The sequence below is a fragment of the Giraffa tippelskirchi genome, chromosome 3 (assembly GCF_054371585.1).
Source record: "Giraffa tippelskirchi isolate mGirTip1 chromosome 3, T2T-mGirTip1v1.2.pri, whole genome shotgun sequence".
Taxonomy (NCBI): Eukaryota; Metazoa; Chordata; class Mammalia; order Artiodactyla; family Giraffidae; genus Giraffa; species Giraffa tippelskirchi.
Genome location: NC_137277.1, coordinates 155,510,062 through 155,526,962, shown reverse-complemented (window position 1 = coordinate 155,526,962; position 16,901 = coordinate 155,510,062). Strand labels below are relative to the sequence as shown.

The following is a 16,901-nucleotide window of genomic DNA, read 5'->3' as shown; positions in this document are numbered from 1 at the left end:
TGAGTTTCACATACATGCTCATTTTCTTAGCTTCAATTTGACATATTATTAAGGGCATTTTCTGTGTAGACAGCAAGGAAGACTAAGAAGCAATAAGAGGTCTTAAGACACGGTCTCTCTCCTCAAGGATTTCCCCCAAGTTTTCTCCTTGAAAAGATTTTTCTATCTAAGTTGACGTCTGTTCATATGAAAATGAATTTTATATTTCACTGGAATTTTCAGTTTAAAATCACTAATGGCACTGCTCTTGCCTATTTGGCTGTTAAAGTAAACACTGAATTACAGAATGACAGTGATAAGGTCTAAAGATCTGGTCATAGCATGACTTAGAAACAGCCTTTTAAGCAAAGGATAAATGCTAGTAAGTATGAGGACATCACAAATGTTTAGTAGGCACTCAAGATTTTTTTTCTTTTCTTAATGAAATGTTATATTTATTTGATTTGTTATTTTCTTAACTATTTCATGGGGCTTCCCTGGTGGTTCAGTCTGTAGAGTCTGCCTGCAATGCAGGAGACCTGGGTTCAACCCTGGGTTGGGAAGATCCTTTGGAGAAGGAAATGGCAACCCAATCCAGTATTCTTGCCTGGGAAATTTCATGGACAGAGGAGCCTGGTGGGCTATAGTCCATGGAGTCACAAGTCAGACACAACTTGGTGACTAAACCTACCTATTTTGTAGCTGAAAAGTGTGCTGTGCAAGGAATCAAACAAGTAAAGGCACTCGTGCTCCTGCAGCTCTAAGGGAGGATTGAGAGCCTAGCAGTGGAGGCTGAAAGATAACATCCCTAAAGATGGAGTCTGTCAAGACTTCTTGTGAACACAGCCCCTCTAAACATTTTCTACCAGTACATGCATCCCTCCTTCAGAGGAACACAGGTTGCTGTCACCAACCAACACAGTCCTCCAAAGGGAGATGATTATGTTGGAAAAACATGCATTCTTGAAATTAGAGACTATCTTCAATAGCCTCCTGTGACTATGCACAGTCCTCCAAGGTTTATGTTAGCGTATGGGTGGCAAGAAGATGGGATGTGAAAATTGGGAAGCTTTGCTACTCAGCACAGAGGAACATAAGGGATGTGAAGTGCTAACAGATCAGAGAATTTAGCAGGCCAGGATGGTGCTGAACATCCAGGCAGAGAAGAGGTTAAAAGTCCAAAGAAATTATGAAGCAGGGAACAGAACTGGAATTAAGAAACTGGCCCAGGGTTATATGCAATCACATCCCCAAACCGGAGCCACAAGAATTCATTATACGGCATAATAAGCATTGAGCATGGGCAGAAAGAAGGAAATGTCAGTAGCTTATTACGGCTGGTTTAATGGATCTTTCATCAAGTAACTGGATGGAATTGAAAAAGTTTAGAAGTTAAAAGGAACAAATCTCTCTTACATTATCAAAGAGTCTTGCAAGTTTGCAGTACTACTGCAGGAAGAGAAGGACTCACATTTGACTTGCTCACAACAACAGCTTCAGTTATTCTGAAGATTTTTTGGGGTGGCGGGCGTGTCTGGACATTTGCTGTCTAACCTCTTGCTAATCAAAGCATGGTCCATGGTTCAGCAGCATCAACATAACCTGTTGTTGTTTAGTCACTAAGTCATGTCTGATTCCTTTGAGACCCCATGGAGTGTAGCCCACCAGGCTCCTCTGTCCATGGAATTCTCTAGGCAAGAGTACTGGAGCAGATTGCCATGCCCTTCTCTAGGGGATCTTCTTCCTGACCCAGGGAATGAACCCATGTCTCCTGCATTGACATGTAGATTCTTTACCAGTGAGCCACCTGGGAATCCCAACATCACCTGGGAGCTGGTTAAAATATATAATCTCAGGCCTCACCTCAGACCCACTGACTCTGAATCTTTATTTTAATAAGATTCCCAGTTGATTTAAATCTGCTGTAAAGTTTGAGAAGTTTATATCCCAGTATCTACTCTTATACTTGGTTACCCATTCTCTATGTGACTGACTCAGTAATCCTTTAATTTTGCTTATCCACTGATTATTTCCCCTGTCTAGAAAGAAACTTCCATTAAGGGCAGGAAAAGGGCATGAAATTGATGCTCCATAAACATTCACCGAATGAATAAGTAAATTTTCCTCCAGTCTGAGATAAAGTCTGGATGATATGTAAGGTCCCCATATCTTCCCTTTACCACTAGAAACTCTCACTTTCTTCTGCTCCACTTTCATCTGTAGGGAAGATGAATTTTGCCTGCCAAGGCCATAGCCTTGTCTATGCTCTCTATCTCCTTTCCATTAAGACCCTGCTCCTTAAATGTGTCCTTCTTCTGCTTCCATACATAGCATCCTCCCCCCCTCACCCCACTATCTCTATCTGTCCCCTCCTTTCAGTTTAGGACTTGCCCTGTTAGTAAGAGAGGGGGCAAGTTATCAGCCTCCTTGCCTTATATATTCTATTCTCTTTCCTTTGAACCCTGGTCTTCTTAAGCATGTTTTCTATTATTTTCATATCCTTATTTACTTATCCTCTTCTCCAGATCTTGCTTCTGTCCCCACAATTTGACTGGTCTGAGTCAGACCCAATTCAAAATTGGTGCTAAACTTGTGTGGTTTTCCTTAGTTCCTGGCCCTTCATTTTCTAAGTGGATATATAAGAATCTACATTGGAGTCACTGTGATAAGTAAAGTGCCTGTCACAGAGGCTGGCACATGGCAGGTGCTAATGTAATTTTAGGTTCCTTTTCTTGGAGTAAAGCTGGGGCTAATTTTGAAACTGGCAAATTATATCTGATCAGGAATTTGACAATTTAGAATATAGTGATTCTGCTGTTAGGAAATATCCATTGGAAATCACATGAAATATCCTGTAAGAGGGATCTACAAAGTATCCCACTGCTGAATTGCAATGACAGTGAAAAATTAAGGACAATGGGGAATAAATGTGTTTAATGTCTATGGGATAGAATATTATGCAGGCGGAAAAAAGTGGTGAGATGACTGAGAAAACATGCAGATTTCAAACTGTATTGTTCTGATCCTCATTATGTAAATGTAAATAAAACAGATGAAAAGAAATAAGCTAAAAGGTTAGCAAAGTGTTAACCATAATCTTTGGCTTGTGTAATTATGGCTACTACTTCCTTCCTTATCCTCTTCTAAATTTTAGAAAATATGGATTTATTGCTTTTTATAATAGAAAACATAACTTGAAATAAATAGTAAGTTCAACAGTCTTTTATTTTCATTCTTCAGTTTCTCTGAAGAATTTGCACTTTAGCCTTGTTTTTTTATTACTTCAACTGTCTTTTTTCTTTGCTTTAAAAAAAAACTTCCTTTAATTTTGTCATTCTGTCCCTTATTCTATATCCTAAATGTGAATGCTGTCAAGAGTTTCCTTTCTGGCCCTCTTCTCATCTTTCCTGACAATGTCATCCACATCTTACTTCCCTGATTTATCTTCTCAACTTTGGATCTACATGTCCTGCAATTTACTGGACCAGTCCACCCACCTGCATCTTCATGGCCTAAACTGGCCTCTCCATATTCACTCTCTCATCATTCAGTCAGCGTATGTTGGCTGTCTACTATGTACTAGACTCTCTGCTAGAGACTAGGGATGCAATAAAAATAAAAGGAAAGCTCTTTCCGCAAACAGCTCTTACCTACCTTCCTCCCCTTATTTTTCCAGTTGTCGAATTCAAATGTTAGAGTTACCATGAATCCTTTTGCTTTTCACTCCTCCTACCAATCCAGCCTTTGCTATTCTCAGTGCATGAATCTGAGCCCAGAAACATCTTTCATTTTCATGACCTGTTTTTTTAATGCCCACTGTCAACACTCTCTTGGAGCCTTTATTTTTTTCCTGGATTAGCCCATGACAGCTTCCAAAGTGATGCTTTCTTCAGTATGTTCTCACACACAACCCTGTCATATACAGAGCTACAAAGTAAGTCCTCTGAAAATATAGTGCAGGTCATTGTGGTCACTCATTCAAAACACAGTCCATCGCTTTTCAGTGAATACTGAAAACATTTCCTCGACTTGGCATTTACAGTCATTTTTCAATGTATTTGATTGAACTGAATGAAATTTTTATTTTGTAGCCAAAAAGAGTGAAATACCAGGCATTTTGTATGGTACAACCTAATAGTATTCACATACATTTCCATCCTTATCTTCCAAGAATCCCCTTCTTCTGCCCTGCATTCTAGAATATAAATGAGATCAATCTATGCTTTCCTTGCATGTTTACTTTCTCTGGTTCCTTTGCTAAGTTTGTTTGTTCTTTCTAGAGCTCCTCTAGGCATTATCTCTCCCTTGAATGTATCTACTCATCCCTAAGTTCCAACTCAAAAGTCATCCTCCACTATTTTGTCTCTTCTCAATTGTTAGCAATCCTGCCCTGTAATGAAGTCCCTTAAGAAATTATTCATGTGCCTCTTATGGTACTAATGAGCCAGGATGCTACTTTCTGGTTTTAATCTGCTGCACCCAACTGAGCTCAAAAGGTGTTCTGCTGTACACATTCCCTTTCAAGGACAGTATCCTAATACATATCTGTGTAATTGTAAGTGTCCTCTGGTATTTCTCTGGGTTGAGTTGTAATTTAAGGTTGAGTGTGGTATCTTCACACTGTTCCCTGCTTGTTTATCTGTTTTGGCCATTTGAAACTTCTATCATTATTTCAATTAAAAAGAGCCTTTTCAAGATATGGAATTAGTTATACTATTTAGTGCTTGAATTTTTCTGGCTGATTTTCTTATATATATGATGTAATTCAGTAATATGACTTCACTGTAATGACATAGGAGATGTTTTATGAATCCACTTATTTCAAAATTCTCTAATTTATCTCTGACATCCTCCAAGAATAAAAATCCTCAGGTTAAGTATATAATATACATTAAAAATATAACATATACCAGAGCTTGAACATTACAGTGAAGTACTTGAAGATGCATTCAGTCCTACCTAATATATAAAAACAAGAATCTACAAGGATACTCTTTTGACCTCATTTCAGTAACATATATTTTGTGTGCATAATATATTGAAATAATGATTATGAGCCAAAAAATCTACCAGAAAGAAATACAGCATTCTTTGGTTAATATGAAGGACTTTGGGCCAGACTTGTGTTGATTACCCAATTGGAATCTCAGTTCATTCATAACATGGAGACCATATCCAACTCCCAGAGTTGTAGGGAGAGTTAAAATGTAATAACATACCTTAAGGGCTTAGGATATTATCTAGCACATAGTTAATAACAAAAATTATAGTTTTACCAATAAAAGCGAAGGGCTTAGGATATTATCTAACACATAGTTAATAACAAAAATTATAGTTTTACCAATAAAAACAAATGACAAGAAAGAATAGCATTCCCTAAAGCTATTATGATTCTAGAACTTTCCTTACAGATTATATACATGTATGTAAGCATATATATATAAAGTGATGTCATACTTAGTAGTCCTTAATAAGCAAGCAAGCATTTAAGAAGATTATGACATCATTTTTAGTATTACATTGAGAGAGAGAGTGAGCACTGCCCCTGCCCCCAACCCCCGTCTGCGGCAGCAAAATTTTGGCTGAAGACAGGAAGAGCAGTAAACAATGCCAAGCCTGGGAACAGTATTTAGGAAGCACCCATAACGCAAAACTCATGCTGCAGTCTGGCATCCTTCCCCTAGATGGTGAAAGCGAAAGGGGACATTTCCAAAATTCTTTCCATCTTAACCTTAAACCAGAAAAAAATAAATATTTTTGCATATAACCTGAAGAAAATTTTATACATGGTTTGCCTGATTTTCTACCTGGCATTAATTATTTAATTAATTTTGATTAATTTTGGGGGTAATTGAAAAAAAAGTACAAAACGTCTGTTTTACAGTCTGTTATCTCATGAAAAACGAGAACAAAAAAGTAATGGGAAATATTGACGAGTCATTTATCCATCATATAATTAAATAAATATTTATTGAATTTCTGCTGTGGTCCAGGGACTATTCTACATGCTGAAGATACAAGTGAAAAACAAATCAGCAAAGGAATTAACTCATGTCAAGACAATATTGATTAGAAAAACCGCGATACAGGTGCCTGACTCTCTTAGAGTCCAGTAGCCAAATTCTATTTTGATTTGACAATGTAACAGACTATTTGAATAAACTTTGATTTACTACCCAAAATCTATCAACATACCCCAAGATGAATTTTAAAATGGTTCTAGAAGATATAAGAATCTATGAGGATTTGTGAGGTAATACGCCACCTCTCTAATACACAGATAAAAATCGAAACAGAGCTGATTAATGTCTATTGACAACATAATAAATACATTTTTTAGTAGCTAAATAGTAGCTTCAACCTTTTTCAATTCAAATAAATACCCGAAAGTTCAAAATTAATATAGTGAGTAACTAAAAGAGTCTGAAGATCAGGAAATAGATTCTCACTTGAAATATACACTGTAGATATTTAGTTAGATGGGCAAATACCAAACAGATTTTTTTTCACCAAATATGAGATGTTTTCACTCAGTCTGAGTGAAACCAACAAAGAGAGAATGGTCCTAAGGGTTTTACAATATCTAGGAGGAATAGTCAGTCCTGTTTGGGTATTTCATACATGATTCCACTGAGAAATTTCTGAGGAAAAAAATACAATCTATTTCATATATTTCTGAGTTAAGTCTATTAGATTTTGTTCACTATCTGAAATAATGCAATTTCCTTTTTTAGAACACACTGATTTATTTTAATGAATTCATTCTTCTGTGCAAAAATATTATGTGATGGTGCCTACACTCTGGAAGGGGTTGACAGTGGCATCTGCCCTTCCCTCTCTCCCACAATAACTACCCACAGCAGCAAGGCTTTTAATAAGTGATTGTGGAATGAATAAATTAAAGTTCTCATAATTACACACTGCAGAGAAAATTAAACAAGGACAATGCATTTGTCTCCTTCAACTGCCACAAATATTCACAGTCACAGGTGTACACTTGCATACTTCTGGTATTTCAACAACAGTAGTTAAACATTAGCGATTTTTAAGTACATTAAAAACAAAGAACCTTCCTTTAAAAAATATTTTGGACTGGTAAGTCTTATGGAGAAATCCTATGTGAATACCAAGGAAAGATTTAAAAGATGTATTGATCTTCTCAGCAAGGCAGAAAATGTCCTCCATTTTTTAAAAGGCAAATTACAAATACTGGTTTTACCGACATGAATATATGTTCAAGTCAAAGATCATCTTAAAGAATTAAGGAAAAGGTAATACCCATAATTGGTATCTCCAATCAATATATATCCTGAGGCTGAATTTGAAAATTCATATTTTTCACGGAAGGCATAAGGCCCAGGATCAATGATTCAACTGCTTTAATGACAAGATGAAGGATTACTTTCTTATGCTGTCAATGCTAAATAAAACATATAAAATCAGTTCTTTCAATAACAAACAACCTCAGCCTTTAAAATAATACAGTGCTAAAGACTAAATCATCAGTGAAGAAGTTAAAATATTTTATTCGCAAAACCCAACAATACTGAGTCATTCTTGGGAGTCTCTAGCGCTCATTCCACCTGGGAAGGGCAAGCCATTTCATTTAGCCATTTAAAAAATATCACTTATTAGCAAGATTCCTTCAGATAAAATTATTACTTGGCATATTTCTTTTAAATTCAAGTTATTGAATTTTTTATTAAGAGAGAATTTTGGACATTTTAAAGTCGTTACAGTGATAGAAATCCCCAAATAAGCCAGAAATATTGATATTTGCTAACAACTTGCAACACAGACAAAAAACACAATTCTTTAGACATCTCAGAATCAAAACAGCCTTGGATAACGGCATTCTCTGCAAAGCAAATCATACATGCTATAGACAATGATCAGCGTAGGCTTAAGGATAAAAGATCAAGCAGAGAGAGATTAATTTAAATAAAACATTCCAAATCCTCCCTGATTTTCCCTCATTTAAACACCCAAACAAAACATGTGGTACCTTTTAATTTTCTGAATGAGTAGTTTCCAATCAATGTTTCCTCGATTAGAGACAACAATCTGAAGGATCTACCGAAACAAAAGAAAAAAATTCATGTATAGATTTATTAACTCAATATTGAAAACTGTAACTCACCAGTAAGCAAAAGCATTCTTTATATCCAGATAAGAAATATACGTCTTGAGATCTGTAGCACAAAAAAACGCAGTACTTGATTTTTTTAGGAAGCCCGGTAAGGAATTTTAAAAGCATTTCACTTTGAGATCACAAAAAGCAGATCCTTTGAAAAAAAAAAAAGGATTAAAAAGAGAGCACAATAAAATGTAAAAAAACCCCAAACCATTACCAGCGCCTATGCAGCGATACCACCCCAGTCTAGCCTTTGAGAACTGCAGCAGAATCCTTGTCCCCGAACATGATCTCCGTGGTCTGGCTCAAGCTCTCTAGCTCCAGACAGACGCAGTCTGCAAGCCACCAGCTCCTGTCTGTGTGTGTCGGGGAAAGGGAAGCTGCAAATTAGAAAAAGTCCCCGCAGTGGCGAAAAGGAAAATAAGGCGAGTGGGAGAGGGAGAGAGAGCTCACTAGCCTCAGAATTTTCCAGAATGATGACAAGCCACCCAGTGCCGCCATCATTCACTGACAATAAGATGCAGTCCTGGCGTATGATTTAGCAGTTTGCACAGGGGCTTCTGGTATCAAATGCCTGACAGGCATCTTAATTGCGTCCATCCAAGTGTGTCCCCAGGAGTCCAGTCTATAAGCCTATGAATGTCATCATCTGTTCTCCTTTGTGTTAATGCCAGACACACACACACACACACACACACCCTGTGCTTAAACAGAGAATCCGTTTGCTGGCATATACGATTACAAATAAGTTGGGCTCCACAAACTGGACATAACTAAATGATAGTTTATGAAAATTTTTATCATCTGTATTTATGACATCAGAAAGTTCTTTGATGTTTTGTCATTGGCAGATAATTACAATAGTTTTAAAACTGAGTATCACTTATTGCTTATTTATAGTCCAAATAAATAGGTTTATTAGAGAAATGCGCACAATCATGTATATTTTCTTATGGAAAATTTGATCCCCTTGTAACTGTGATAATTACGCCCTTGGCAATGGTTTCCTTACAAGGGAGAATGCAGCAAAAACAAAGAGGATTAGGAAACTAGGGTTGATGTGTGATTTCTGGAGGCAATCTATTTTATTCCTTTCCCATACAAAGGCAAAGAGAGGTAGCAACCAGCTTGAATAGTGACACTTTACAGTCCCCCAGGACCAAGACAGGGAATTGAATCTCCGGCATAACCAGTATCCCCTTTTTGTTAGCAACTGAAATTAAGAGCTGAATATCCCTGTTTTACAGTGCCCCTTATGTAGGGAGGTTAAGTATGAAATAATTCCCAGTATTTATTTCATGGACAAAAGGGATGGGGGAAATGTTAATAAATTTTTACAGCATTGCTAGCTCTCTGCATCAGTGAATGGAGCAAAATTCCATGTGTACCAAAAGGGCTGGCTGCGAAGAAGGTTGCTGGGAGGGAGCATCACCATGGTTACCGGAAACAGAAAGTAGGAAAAAAAAATAAGGTGATGATAGAGGAGATGGAAGGAGAAGCTACTGTGGAGGAAATTCAGAAATAGAATGATATGTTTCATTTTCTTCTTTCTGGAAAGAACTGTCTCTATCAGTTTTTCATATTAGATTTTGAACGCGTTAGGATGAATATGCATTCTATATCAGCCACCTTTCTTCTCCATTTTTGGATCTCTAGCTAATTTTGCTTTCATAAGTTTGGTTCTTTTGTATGAGATGGATCCTGATATTCCTTGCCTCTGACACTATCCTGGATTCATGGACACTACTCAGCCTAGTCCACACCCTTTATTTCACAGATGAGAAAGCTGAGGCCCAAGGAATCTGACCAAGGTCACAAAGCTGGCTGGAGATCCAACAGAAATACCATCCTAGTCTCCTAGCTCATGTCCCTGTTTTTCTTCTCTCACCAAGTAACTTTCTTTCTGTGCTCTCTTCCATTCTGTCTGCAAGCAAAACAGATTCCAGAAAAATCCTTTTGTCTGTGATTTTGTAAGTCTTTTATTTGCTAAAGCAGTTATCTTCCTCTTTAAAACTACGCATTGCAATCATTCCAAAGACCAGTTTTGCTTAATAGCTGTGCTGTACTGTACTCCAGGTCTAAGGAATCTGGAGTAATTATGTCACTGCTTTTCTTTCATTTCTAGTCTGGCAATCAGATGAATAAAGCATGATTGCCCCGTTGTGAACCTATCTGTTGAGCCTGAACTTAATCATCACATACTAACCACTCTCTCATCCCTGGCATCATTCTTTCTGCAAGCATGAAATTGGGCAATCGAATTGAATCAGCCTCCCAAGGTTCCTCCTAGTTATAGACAATGTGAACATTCCTGGGGTTACCAATAATGAAGCTGCAAAATTGAGAGCTCACGTAAAATTTTTAAAAAATAAAGAAAAAATACTCAAAACAACCACTGGGGGGCGCAATATTGTTACAATCTTTCTGAGATATTCAGTAAAAAATGTGAGTAGGATTTTGACCTTGCTTTTATTTCCTTTCTAAAACGTTCTTTCAATGTTCAGTTCTTATGAGTTATTGCTCTTAGGTTAACACATTGATTTGTTGTTGTTCAGTTGCTAAGTTGTGTTCAACTCCTTGATAAGTAGAGTCATGTTGCTTTTTTTGACATTTTAAGTATAGCTGCTGCTACCACTACTATCCTCTGCCCTCAGCATGTCAGCTATACAAGAAATTAATCACAGTAAAAAAAATATGGCTACCTTAGGTAATAATTACAAGAGATTTCAGGTTTCAGTGAATCCTCCATAGTGGTTAGGATTCTTTTCTTTTGAAAAGTGTCCGTTTAAATATAATCTTTCTATGACATGCTGATTTTTTTCCTCAGTAATTTTGGACATTAAGGTGACATTTTCAAAGCAAATATTTTGTTTTAATATGCTGTCCTCTATTGTTCACTTCTAGGAAAGCAAACAAAAAAAAGATGCACAAGATTGTCATTTCTTGAAACATGAATCATATTTTATCAAGATCTCATAAAGCACACATAATGGTCTTGGTCAGTTTCAAAAACAGCTCAGCTTCCAAAAATATTTAATACTCTTTGGGAATCATTTAACATTTGTGGATACTTGGTTCAGTCAATGAGAACGAGTAGGGATATTCTTTTCCTTTTCCTTTTTACCATTTGTTAATGGAAGTATTACTTTAATTTGTCTTTTGTAGAATAAGCACTATATGTAACACAGAATTTTTTTTAAGGTTTCACAATCACACTTTATAACTACTAAAGTTAGTTCTGAACTAACTAGTTCTGAAAGCACACCATGTTGCTACACACCAGTTACATGCTCATGTGTGTGTGTGCGAAATCTCTTTAGTCCTGTCTCACTCTGTGCAACCCCATGGACTGCAGCCTGCCAGGCTCCTTTGTCCATAAGATTCTTCAGGCAAGAATACTGGAGTGGGTTGCTGTGCCCTTCTCCAAGGCATCTTCCCAGCCCAGGGATTGAACTCATGTCTGTTACATCTAACCTGCATTGGCAGGCGGGTTCTTTACCACTAGAGCCACCTGGAAAGCCCTTACATGCTCAGACCAAGTTCTTACTGGCCAAAGTTCTGAAATGCTGTGCCATTATATATGCCAGGATTCTGTATCACGTAAGATTCTCATTGGCCAAAGTTATAGAATTAGACAAGATTTCTTCAACCCAAAATTCTAGATTCACATAAAATTCTAACAAGCCAAAATTCAGAACCACAAAGTCCAATAAACCAACCTTCCCAAACCACATGAGATTCTTTTTGATCAAGCATTCAGAATTACATGAGACTCCTATCAGAGAACAACGTTTCAGACTCATGCAGGATTCCTATAGGCCAAGGTGCATGGATATCAAGATTCTAGAATTACTCTAAATATTTTACGGACTAGGCTTCCAGAAGCAGCCAATATTCTAGTAAGCAAGTTTCTGAAAAACCCAGTGTTAACGCAGTAATGTTCTGATAGCCAGGTCCTGGAATCAAGCATACTTCTTCCATGCTAAGTTGTAAAACATAATTCTTGCCTTTAAGTATGTTCTACTCTGATAACACTAGACACCAGATAATTGAGAGACTTGCCTGATGTTTTATATTTATGTTTATGAGCCTCAACTGTAGTGTAGCACCATTTGCCGATCCATTTAACCAATTTTAATGGCACACATTAATAGGATTTAGGTATGGGAAAAAAAGGGAACAACATTTCCTATTCAAGGAACTTCAATTATATTGAGGGGAACACAGAAGTAAACAGAAATCTAAGTTCACAATTCTTTTGCTCACTTTGATGAGACATGCTATCTTTGCCCCTGGGTTATCTGCTTTATCTCAGGTCCTCATCTTTATGGGTCCCCCAATCCCAAGTTCAGTTTAGCTTACCCTTGTGGTTCTTCTGGAAGACTCTCGGTTTTGTTCCTTACAGATACGGGTCTGTGTATTTCTCTATCACCTTTTAAGCCCATTAGGAATGGATAATGGAGGTATTTCCTTCTTACTTCTTTGAAGATCTTGGTCATATATCATTTTCGCAACTAGGACTTTTCTAACTACCATAATGAAAACTGCAGTCCTGTCCCTTTCGCAGCCCTTCATCCCCTGCTCCACTTTTCCCTTTTTCCATAGCACTTACCACTTTCTGTCATACCATAAAGTTTTATTTTTTATGTTTACTATGTATTACCTGGAATACATATTCATATAAGTATATGTATATGAATATAATACATATGTGTTACCTAGAATACCTGGGCTGGAAGAAACACAAGCTGGAATCAAGATTGCCAGGAGAAATATCAATAACCTCAGATATGCGGATGACACCACCCTTATGGCAGAAAGTGAAGAAGAACTAAAGAGCCTCTTGATGAAGGTGAAAGAGGAAAGTGAAAAAGTTGGCTGAAAGCTCAACGTTCAGAAAACTAAGATCATGGCATCTGGTCCCATCATTTCATGGGAAATAGATGGAGAAACAGTGGAAACAGTGGCAGACTTTATTTTTTGGGGCTCCAGAATCACTGCTGATGGTGACTGCAGCCATGAAATTAAAAGACGCTTACTCCTTGGAAGGAAGGTTATGGACAACCTAGATAGCATATTTAAAAGCAGAGACATTACTTTGCCAACAAAAGTCCGTCTAGTCAAGGCTATGGTTTTTCCAGTGGTCATGTATGGATGTGAGAGTTGGACGGTGAAGAAAGCTGAGCACCGAAGAATTGATGCTTTTGAACTGTGGTGTTGGAGAAGACTCTTGAGAGTCCCTTGGACTGCAAGGAGATCCAATCAATCCATCCTAAAAGAGATCAATCCTGGGTGTTCACTGGAAGGTCTGATGTTGAAGCTGAAACTCCAATACTTTGGCCACCTCATGCGAAGGGCTGACTCATTGGAAAAGACCCTAATGCTGGGTAGGATTGGGGGCGGGAGGAGAAGGGGATGACAGAGGATGAGATGGTTGGATGGCATCACTGACTCGATGGACATGGGTTTGGGTAGACTCCAGGAGTTGGTGTTGGACAGGGAGGCCTGGTGTGCTGCAATTCATGGGGTTGCACAGAGTCGGACATGACTGAGCGACTGAACTGAACTGATGTATTACCTGGGGCTTCTCTGGTGGCTCAGACAGTAAAGAATCCACCTGTAATGTAAGAGACCCAGGTTCAATTCCTGGGTTGGGAAGATCTCCTGGAGAAGGGAATGGCTATCCACTCCTATATCCTTTCCTGGAGAATTCCATGGACAGAAGAGCCTGGGGTGCTACAGTCCATGGGATTGCAGAGTCAGACATGACTGAGCGACTAACTCATTTAACTTTCATTTATTACCTGCCTCACTCTCTAGGTCATGAAGGAAGTCATCTTAACATGTTTGGGCCACTAATCTCTAAAGCAACACTAAGACAGTGCCTGGAATATCTAGCACTCAAAAAATATCTTTTAAATAGTAAGTGTGAAAATCACAATATTATTGGATTAAGTTGCAGTATTTAAGGACAAGAGAAGTTTTTGGATTCTATATTGACTTCCTTGTTCTATATATTCAGTCTTCCTTATGAACATAGTCTTTTATTTGTACTAAAAATCATTTTTCCCATGGAATCAATATTTTTTCTGTAATTTCCATGAAAGGATACACATTTATTTAAAACAGGGATTTGTCTCCTACTTTCTTTAGATTCTGCAAAGTACCTAGCATGGGACTATCAGCTCTTAAATATCAACTGAGAAAGAGCTTGTTTGATAAATCATACTTCTTTTGGTCTTAAATATGCTAAATTTTAATCATTAGATTATTTAAATTAGAAAAATTAATAAATTAGTACTGTCTCATGGCCAAAATGCTTTGAAATGGCTTTCTGAAAATTGACTATAATTACTATAATCTGCACTTTAAAAATTAGTAAGAGAAATAATAATTATACTTTTTACCAATACTCTTAAATTTGTTATTCTAAATATATTTAGTTCTCTTGGGTATACACCTAGAAATGGAATTAGTGGGTCATAAAGTAGACATACATTCAACTTTACTAGATATTGCCAAACTGTCTTCAATAGTGTTCATATCAATTTACACGCCCACAAGCAGTGTATCACAGTTTCGGTTGTTCTATCATTATAGCTTTCAACATCTGGAGACCTTTTTATTGCCAACATAGTTTTTTAAGGGTAATGAGACTATGACTTAATGAACTGAACTAGCAATTATTTTTCATGGTAATAGTAGAATATTATGGTGCCACTGGTTTAGAAATTCTTTGTTTACTACAAATTTTAGGACCTATTAGGGAACATTATGGAAAAGGGTTTTGGGGTGAACATATATTTTAAAAATGTGACATGCAACCATGGCTGCATGTGATGATTATGTTTGCTGGATAAATGAGTTGTAAGGGGATATTTTACTTAGAAGGGAGAAGATATTTTATACAGGGTTTTAATAAATTAATAGGCAACTCTGAAGTGAAAAACAATGAAGTGAAAAGCTGTGTAGTAAAATCTCTATCTTAGAAGTATGTCAACAAGTCAAAGTATGACTTGTCTGTGGCAACACACACCAACTGCACTATTATGACAAAAGAATGAACAGTTAAGATGCTTCCAAAACTGTTTCTTTCACACAAATCCCTTGCTTGTTGATTCTCACCGTAATTACTAGTTTACTTCTTTTTCTCCAATCCCAATCTTACATGTCCTTTCTGGTCCATTTAAAATTCTGTCCTCTTTTACAGGGACTTCCTAGGTGGCTCAGTGGCGAAGAATCTGCTTGCCAATGCAAGAGATGCAGGAGATGGGGCCTCATTCCCTAGGTCGGGAAGATCCCTTGGAGAAGGAAATGGCAGCCTGCTCGAGTATTCCTGCCTGGAGAATTCCATGGACAGAGGAGCCTGGCAGGCTACAGTCCATGGGGTCACAAAGAGTTGGATGTTACTGAGCACCTCTTTTACAATGGTTCCAGAACTTTTCCAGCACACAATGCCACAAAGCTCTTCCTCTGTGCTTATGATTGGTCTGTTCATATTTTCCATTTTTTCCTGATTCAGTCTTGGAAAGTTGTACTCTTCTGAGAACTTGTCTATTTCTTCCAAGTTGTCCATTTTATTTCTTTATAGTTGCTTATAGTAGTCTCTTATGATCCTTTGTATTTCTGTGGTGTCAGTTGCAACTTTTCCCTTTTCATTTCTAATTTTATTGATTTGACTCTTCTTTTTTCTCTTAATGTGTCTGGCTAATGGTTTATCTATTTTGTTTATATTCACAAAGAACCAGCTTTTAGCTTTATTATTCTTTGCTACTGTGTTCTTCATTTCTTTTTCCTTTATTTCTGTTCTAGTCTTTATGATTTCTTTCCTTCTACTACCTTTGGGTTTTTTTCAAAGCTGTTTCTCTGAATTGCCATGATACCAAAACAAAAAATAATCACCATGATACCAACGAGAAAGGAGATCCAAGCAGTCCATCCTAAAGGAAATCAGTGCTGAATATTCATTGGAAGGACTGATGCTGAAGCTGAAACTCCAATGCTTTGGCTACCTGATGTGAAGAGCTGACTCATTTGAAAAGACCCTGATGCTGGGAAGGATTGAGGGCAGGAGGCGAAGGGGACGACAGAGGATGAGATGGTTGGATGGCATCACCGACTCAATGGACGTGAGTTTGGGTAAACTCCGGGAGTTGCTGATGGACAGGGAGGCCTGGCATGCTGCAGTTCATGGGGTCACAAAGAGTCAGACACGACTGAGCAACTGAACTGAACTGATACCATAATGCCTGATATTATATATGGCCTCTGGCTGGTCTTCCGTTGTTTATATGCAATTATTCTGATACAGACCAATTAAAAAATCATATGATATGCTTCTCATATAAATTATTAAATTCCAATAATGTGCCAATCCCTTTGAACACATTATTTTATTCAATAACTCAGAGTTATGAATCTCCCTTTCACAGCTGAGGAAACAGGCCCAGTTAGGTTTAGTTACATTCCAAGAACATACAGCTGGTAAGTGGTGGAGCAGAAATTCAGTCCCTAAACTTCTGAACCAATTAGTTTGTAATTCAGCTTAATACTTCCAAGGTACCAGAAATGGAGAGAAAAATTAAACATAGAATTAAGAATTTTCCATTTTTCTAGGATAAGTATTAAGACTTAAAACAGACTATATATTGTTCTAGGTGTGCATGAAAGAGATAGCATTAGAAACAAGAATTTTTACTTTCAGAATTATTTCAAATTCCATCAGTTCATAGTTAAATGATGTATGTGTGTGAACACAAACATTCCTACAGTTGAGGAAGACATCATA

General features: G+C 37.4%; 1 protein-coding gene across 29 annotated transcripts in view; it reads right to left on the bottom strand.

The window, feature by feature from the left end:
* The window catches only part of MAP2 (microtubule associated protein 2), a 294,336-nt gene that overhangs the window by 136,678 nt on the left and 140,757 nt on the right, over positions 1-16,901 (bottom strand). For 24 of the 29 annotated variants that reach the window (XM_081582662.1, XM_081582653.1, XM_081582659.1 and 21 more), the window contains one exon: positions 7,985-8,052. The gene's annotated coding sequence lies outside the window, so the exon portion shown is untranslated. Of the gene's footprint in view, positions 1-7,984; positions 8,053-15,238; positions 15,540-16,901 lie in introns of those variants that run through there. The other 5 variants (XM_081582674.1, XM_081582683.1, XM_081582658.1 and 2 more) reach the window with 4 other exon arrangements.